The sequence below is a fragment of the Hippocampus guttulatus genome, chromosome 5 (genome assembly GCF_054856545.1).
Source record: "Hippocampus guttulatus isolate MCC_2025c chromosome 5, RoL_Hgut_1.0, whole genome shotgun sequence".
Lineage (NCBI taxonomy): Eukaryota > Metazoa > Chordata > Actinopteri > Syngnathiformes > Syngnathidae > Hippocampus > Hippocampus guttulatus.
The window spans coordinates 17,529,083-17,536,393 of record NC_141265.1 but is presented as its reverse complement, the minus strand read 5'-3'; the positions used below and the strand labels follow the sequence as shown (position 1 = coordinate 17,536,393).

Genomic DNA, 7,311 nt, shown 5'->3' with positions numbered 1-7,311 from the left:
AATGCTCTCACATACTCTATGTTTGGTGTGGTAAAAATGTCAATATGGGTCTGAAAACTACTCTGCCACTTGTCCAACAACTTTGAAGTCTACCGGCAGCACAGACTGAGCTCCACTTTGGACGTTCCATTGCCATCAAAGGCCGGGAATACTGTGCAGATCCGACTGCAAAGGCTTCATTTTTTCCCCCTCAGAGAATTGTGTTAACAGTGTCTCATTACATTTGCGAGTCTAGCAAGAGACCTTTGGGGCCTGATCCTGAGATGAGAACGAGCCCTCTTGTTGAGTTGTGTTTCAGAGATGCACAGAGAAAAGGTCCTTAAGAATATCTTTATCACACTTAGACAGGAAACGCAATTACGTTTGCCACAGTTTCAGCAAGAATGCGCAGATACCCGTCATGTTGAGTGGGTTTGAGGCTGTAGGCGGCGTGCCAGGGGAAGGTCAGAGCGTCCATCTTGTATCTCGATTTGTCAGCTCTGCTCCTACATGAGTTTCGTCAGCGCGGAAGGAAAAAAAGTGGAAAATGTTGCTGTGATTGCTGCACCGCCGTATCACAATATCTTCAGAGTTGATTATAGACTTTTTCCACAAAGCATTTTTTTAATATATCGATTGCATAGCATGAAACAGAAGATGATCACAACAGTGCTGTGCTACGGTATACCGGTTGAGAATAACAACACCACTTTTTTTTTCATATTCGAAGCCACTGTTGCTATAAAATAATCCGACCGCTCGCTCTTAACTTTACATTCATAGCGTTATCCAATGCGTGCATTTGTAATTCATACAGAGTAAGGCGACAAACACACCATGAAAGTGGGTGCCAGAAGAAGGAGGGGGCTCCCAGGGGACTTCCTGTTCTCATTTGTAACTTATCCATATCTTTTCTCTGGTCCCATCTGTTTGCATGCTCAAATCCCCCTGGCCTGCACTTACCACGGTGCTGTGCGGGGAGAAACGAATGGGCAATATTTGCGATTTAAATGTGGCCTGTGTGATGCCTGCAATTGCTCTTATGAAGCCGTGTCCCCGGAGTAACATTTAGGTACTGCTGAGCGTGTTACACATGCAACTGGGTGAGGCGGCGGCACCCACACACCGTAAGCCGAACGCAAAATGAATAGGATAAGCGGTTAAGAGGGAATAAGTAATGCTCCACCAGCAGGCTCTGCTTGTTGTGCGTATGAGTTATTTTGTAAAACATCCCACCCCCCCACCCCACCTCAGTGGATGCTCATTTCCTCATGACTCACTTCACTTGTCAGGCAATTACCCTTTCCCCAAACCGCAAACAGCCAATGTCGTGAGCCGTAGCACAACGAAACACAACGGTACGGTGTTTGGTGTCACGTTGAATGAATGATTATAATGTAGATCTGAAACAGAAGCCACGATGATTACTGTACACACACACACCTCAGGCAAGGGGCGTGTACAGAGTGCCACGTCGTCAAACTGAGTCCCCATTGTGTTTGACAGGTGCATGGGAATTTGTGCTCGCTAAATCCTCAGTGGGGACTTCGGACCTCGGAGCACGCCCTCTGATCCCGGAGTGCATCCCCCTGCCGACTGGCAACTCACACTTGACAAGTGCCTCTTAAGGCCTTCTGCTCCCCCGGGGGCTTCTGTCAGGGTGTCTCACCGACAAATAGCGACGACTTGTTTTACGTTCATTAATAACGCGGGGGCAACTTGCTCACAGGAGCTTTGTTCACAATCAGAGCAGTGAACTGAGCATGAAAAATAAAATAAACACGGACTGGACTCATATTGCCAGCTACTTGCTTCATCTCAACTGGTATTTGGGAGGAAACATTTCAAATGAGGGATTTGCGTTTTCTCAAAGTAATTCTTGAAGAAGTCTTTAATATTTTGCATTTGTGGGCACGGCAGTCTTCCAAACGTCTCTTTGCGCTGCAAAATCACAAATAATAGCATGAGTCAAGCGAGGTATCATTGATATAGGACTGGGAAATTAATGCATTCATTTTTGCAGGGCAAATTTGACGAAATTAATTTTTCCCTGTCGTGGCCTTCGTAGCTCGCTGGCATGCACTTAAGAAAACATGACGGTGGAATGAGAGGAGCTAGTTTACTGAAGAGGCATTGTTTCATCAGTCATTTGGAATTGGGTTGGATTTGTAGCATCAGACACCGTGCAAAGGATGGTCTGCTTGTAAAATGTCTTGAAGGCCTGCTGAACCCAAAGCAAGTCGCCAACTGCAGACAAAGTCAATTGCACCGAACATTGTCCAAGACTACTGGTTAATTGCAGGAAAACTGCCCTCAGTGTTTTAGATTTATGATATACTGTGCAATGAGGGGAAAGCTACAAAAATTCCCTTCTCTTTATACCTGATTCTTAGTGGTGCATTTTATGCGGGCTGTTCTCATTATTTGAGACGAATTAGAAAGAGAAATTGGGTTTTTGCTCGTCTCTCCTATCGGCCTACTAGGCTGCCTGCGTCGGCTGCTGGAGGTTGTCACGCTGCTCTGAGCTCCTGATGTGGCGCATTAGGCAGGACAATCATTATTAAGCACATTTCAGGCTCAATTACCACTCAAATGCACAGCCATAAAGGCTCCACCGCGGGCTCCCAACAGATGGTTGTGGGTGTCGGGTAGACAGCCCTGGTGATGTCTCCGTCAGACACGGAGCTGTGATGTGAAGGATCCAGGATGCACACTGGCAGCAAAATGTGCTCAAATGCGATCATGTGTGTAATTCAGCCACTGTTTCTTAAAATAATATTTTGCCGAAAAATTAAGAGAGCTTGGCATTAAGTTTTCTATAAATCTCTGTGCTGAAAAAAAAACCTGCCAATGTTGTTGAAAGCGTTTCAGCTAAGCGAGAACATCAGCATTTGCAAAGCAAACAAATCGCCAAGCCAACCAACTTCGGCACAATAATCAGTCTTACTAATTTGGAGTTTTAAGTTCTTCCAAAATCCACCACTCCACTTCATTTTCACATTTTTTAAAACAGATTCCAGGCAGAAGGAACAGCAGACTCCGATGCCTATTTTCCCACTTCAACATGGGCCGCAGGGAAACACGGAATTCCTTGGAGTCAAGACGCTAACTTCCCTCTAATTGATGGCTATCGATTTGTAAGAATGCTGGAAGCAGACCCCAAAATAGCTCTCTCCTGTAAATGAGAAAATAACAGTGGTTAAATGAACTTATGGTGTTTTGTTTGCCCATTTCGTGCGTTGGCTGGGAAGGCACACAGCCAAACACATTATTGAGGTTAAAAAGTGATTTGAAGAGATCTGTCTTGCATGCAAATGGACACTATTCTCTTGAGCCTTTTTTTGTAGTGCCCTTTATCAGACAAAAACTATTGCATCTCTTGTTTTTTTTTTAAATAGCATTTTGTTGAAATGATTTTATTCATGTCAACCAAAACATTGAGTTATTGTAAAATGGAACATTAATAGCATTGTATATTGTGCCATGCCAAGGTGAACAGCCTGTTATGAATGAAGTAGTGCTTATCTTTTCGAAGGATATTGTGGCTCACTGACTCTTCTGGCATTTAAGAGTGTCCTCACATGAATTGTGAGAGAAAATGCGCAAAGATTTTTCGGGGAATGCGTGGATGGAGCGGGGGGCAAAATAGGTCAGAGAAATATACCACCAATGCTCATCATAATTTATCAACTAATGTAGCGGTACGATTTTTCCTCTCATGCGTCAATCAAACTCTTTGCTGAGAATTTTTTGGGGGCCAATAATGTTTTTAAAACTTTATCCATATATTGTCAACGCTCAATGAAAGTAGGGATAATCATCTGTTGTATTAACAGCGCTGCAAGTATTTACTTGTGCCTCCACAAATGGAGATTCTTGTTGTCAACACTTGCAGTTTTATAATCTTTTCATTTGTTGGGTTAGGGTTAGGTTTAGAGGTTAGGGTTAGGGTTAAAGGTTAGTTTGAGGGGTTAGGTGTAGGGTTTGGTTTACTTTTAAGGTTGGGTCAGGGTTAGGGTTAGGGTAATGGTTATGGTTTAGGGGTTAGAGTTAGGCATTAGGGTTAGGGTTCAGGGTTGGGGTTAGGGTTAGGCTCAGGGTTGAGGCTAGGTTTAGGTTAGGGGGTTAGCATTATGTTAGGGTTAGGGTAAGGGGTTAAGGTATGGGTTAGATTAGGCGTTTGGGTTAGGGTTGGTGTTAGGGGTTCGGGTTTGGGGTTAGGGTTAGGGTTAAGATTTGGGTTTAGTGTGAGGGTTTGGGGCCAGGTTTAGGGTTTAGGTGTAGGATTTAGTCTTCGGTTTAGGTTTAGCATTTAGGGTTAGAAGTTAGGGTTACTTTGAGGTTTAATGTTAGGATTTAAGGTTTAGGGTTAGAATTTAGGATTGGGGTTATTTTTAGGGGTTAGGGGTTGGGTTTAGAGTTTCGGGTTAGGGTTACATTTCGGATCAGGTATTAGGTTCGGGTTAAAATGTGAGGGTTTGGGGTTAGGGTTCAGGGTTAGGGATTAGGGTAAGGGGGTTAGAGTTAGAATTGGAGGGTTCATTTTAGGGTTAGGGTTACACATTAGAGTTTTTCAGGTGTGCTCAATTATCCACTTTCACTTAATTGGTCCAAAAACGATTTATTTTCTACAAATAATGAAGTTTCTCTATTAAGTGTTTTCACTCCCACCACTGATCATCATTTTTTCAGTTTATCTTGTGTACATTTTTGGACTTTTTCAAGCACATCAAGGATATTGTCTTCCATGTAACAAAATATATTGTCTTTCCGCTTGCGTTTTTCTAAAGCAGTAAAACCATCCTCCTTTCACTTGATTATCAATATAGAGAAAAACTGTCAGTCCAATATAAAACTGTCCAGCCAAAGGCTTTGTGTTATGTGTGGTTCAGAGAAGAGACGTTCCATAGCCCTCAGATAGTGACTCACTCACTGCTTTACAAACAGCCAAATTATATAAAGATAATCACATTCAAAGATAAGCCAGTTGCAGTTCCCCTCGGAGCACACAATGTTACTTAGTCACTTGAGCCTGCCAGGGAGAATTACCCGTGGCACATATGAAAATCTAAGCCTATAGGCCAACTGGGGGCACATTTAAAAGCTCTTCACTTGCTTATGGACCAACAGTGCCTTCATTTCAATTGGGTGTACTCCAAAACCCTACAAAACAACCCCCCCCCCCCCCAAAAAAAATGGTGCCCATTCGTTTCATGATGCCAGCTTTATATTTTGTATCTTTTTTTTTTCCACAAGCGCGATTTGTTTTAATGCTTTTGAAGTTTCTCCACAGCCTCATTTCACCCCGGCTAATACAATTAGGAAAGCATTTGTACTGTAAACATTTTATGTCGCAAATATGAAAATAAGAAGCACGTCATGGATCGACTGATTATGATAATGCTGATTTGCTTGCGCTATTTTGACTCTGAGGCTGCAGGAGCTAACATAACAAGTCGCAGTTTTATTCCAGCACATCAAATCGAGAGCTTTGGTTTGCCTCCAAAACAACCTAGAGATACAACAGCAACGATCTTTGAACTGTAAATCACATTTGAAAGCGGTTCGCATCTCCAATTTGCCGTGTTTCAGCTACTCATCACAGCATCTCCCGAGTGAAAGTGAGTGTGTTGAAGATGCTACACTTTACTTTTTTTTTTTTAAACACCCACCTGTGCCCGTACCACCCACCTCAGCATCTGAGTCACACTCAGCCTGCCGTCTCTTTCAGATGGGCTGAGCGGGGAGAACCGGCAGTACAGCACAGGACAGCTCAGCCAACGTGCGTGGGCGGATCAGCCTTATGGCTTCAGTCATTCATCCGTCCGTGATGGCATCAAAGACACAAAAGCAGAGAGAGAAGGTGAGCGCGCGAGAGAAAACAACTCAAACGAGATGTCAAGCAGAGAATATGAGTGGGAGGTGAGGACGCAGAGACAGAACGTGAAATAAGAAAGGCAAGAAGGAACAGGACAGACAGGCCAGGCATGCTAGCGGAGAAGCCGCACGGCAAACAAAGCAAACATGACAATTGTATCCCCGACGTCCATCGCCTGACACACCGGAAGAGCCGTAATATTACCTTGAGCGCAACTCATGCCCAGGAACTTCCTTCATGGCATGAGCGCGAAGGCTTTTGTTCTAGCTGCCACATAACATTAGCGAGTGGGCAGGCAGAAGAGACAAGGCCTGCCTCTGAGATGTCAGCAAAGAACGCACGAGACCAGTTCCAACACAAGCAGAGCAATTGTACAGAAGTGACACAGGTGACAGTGAAGCTTCCCCCCTACTTGACACTAATGCTATTGAGATCCTGTCTCGTTTGCATGCGCGAGGAGATTTACCCGATGTCATCGCCGTTGAAAGCCAACCGTGCGATTAAGGTTCTCTTAATTTGTCATCTTCTCAAAGCAGTGTTTTCATTGAATCAAACAAATGCCCGCTTCATTATTCCCGTGTTTATGACAGAATGCAGACTGTCGACACCTCCTCGACTCTCTTCTTCCTGCCTTTGCCTCAAACTGCATAATTCTTGAATACATTAAGTCCTTTCTCCTTCGGCGATGACAACCGCAGTTCTGAGAAGCTCTCCCCCACTAAGCTCCTCGACATTGAGCCTTAAGATTGATCTTACTTAAAGACTTGACTGTCGGCAGATTGTCGCCCTTCTTTACATTGTCTCTTGATTCGCAATTTCCCCTAGCGCTAAACAGATGATCTTACTGCGAGACCATCGCCGCTAAATAGCACTCCCTCATCCCATCACGAAATCTTTGTTCTTAAGTGCTGACGCTACAATGCTTGCGCCGGAGCAAAAAGCAGACGGAGAGTCGTGTTGCTCCATCCCCGTGATTGGGTGTGCGCTGTGCGTTAATGTGATTAGTGAGAGATTCACGCCTCCACGCTCAAGCAGGCACATACCATAGAATAAGTCCCTCTTGCGTTGCTTTCTTTCTCTCATGTTAAAGATGGTTGCTTCACACCCCGTGGTCATTCCGTGGCTTATCTTAATCCTCGCAGGGTGGGGAAGGAAAATCGAGTCAAGCAATGCACATACTGACATTGGCCTTATGATAGCCAAGGCCCATTATTATTCATGACTCTGGTAAGACGTTTTTTTTGTGAAGGCCACTAAGGTAAGAGTCTAATGAGAGAAAAGTTTTGTGTCGATGAGTGTTTTGAGTTAATGGGATATTATTTTCATCTTCAAAGAACATTCTTTGCTTTTTCTGTCTCAAATTTTCCACATCAAATGTTCATGGCGATGTTGAACTGTCTGTACGTGCTTTGGAATGCAAAACGACAATACTCGGGGCGGACATTTGAGTACGA

General features: G+C 44.0%; 1 long non-coding RNA gene across 1 annotated transcript; it reads right to left on the bottom strand.

Annotated features, from left to right (window-relative positions):
* Nucleotides 1-316: 316 nt before the first annotated feature.
* On the bottom strand, nucleotides 317-6,785 carry LOC147205297 (uncharacterized). Its single transcript, XR_015100970.1, has 2 exons — nucleotides 5,652-6,785; nucleotides 317-485 (listed from the first exon to the last, which is right to left on the bottom strand). It is a non-coding gene; the product is annotated as an uncharacterized LOC147205297 (long non-coding RNA).
* Nucleotides 6,786-7,311: the final 526 nt, after the last annotated feature.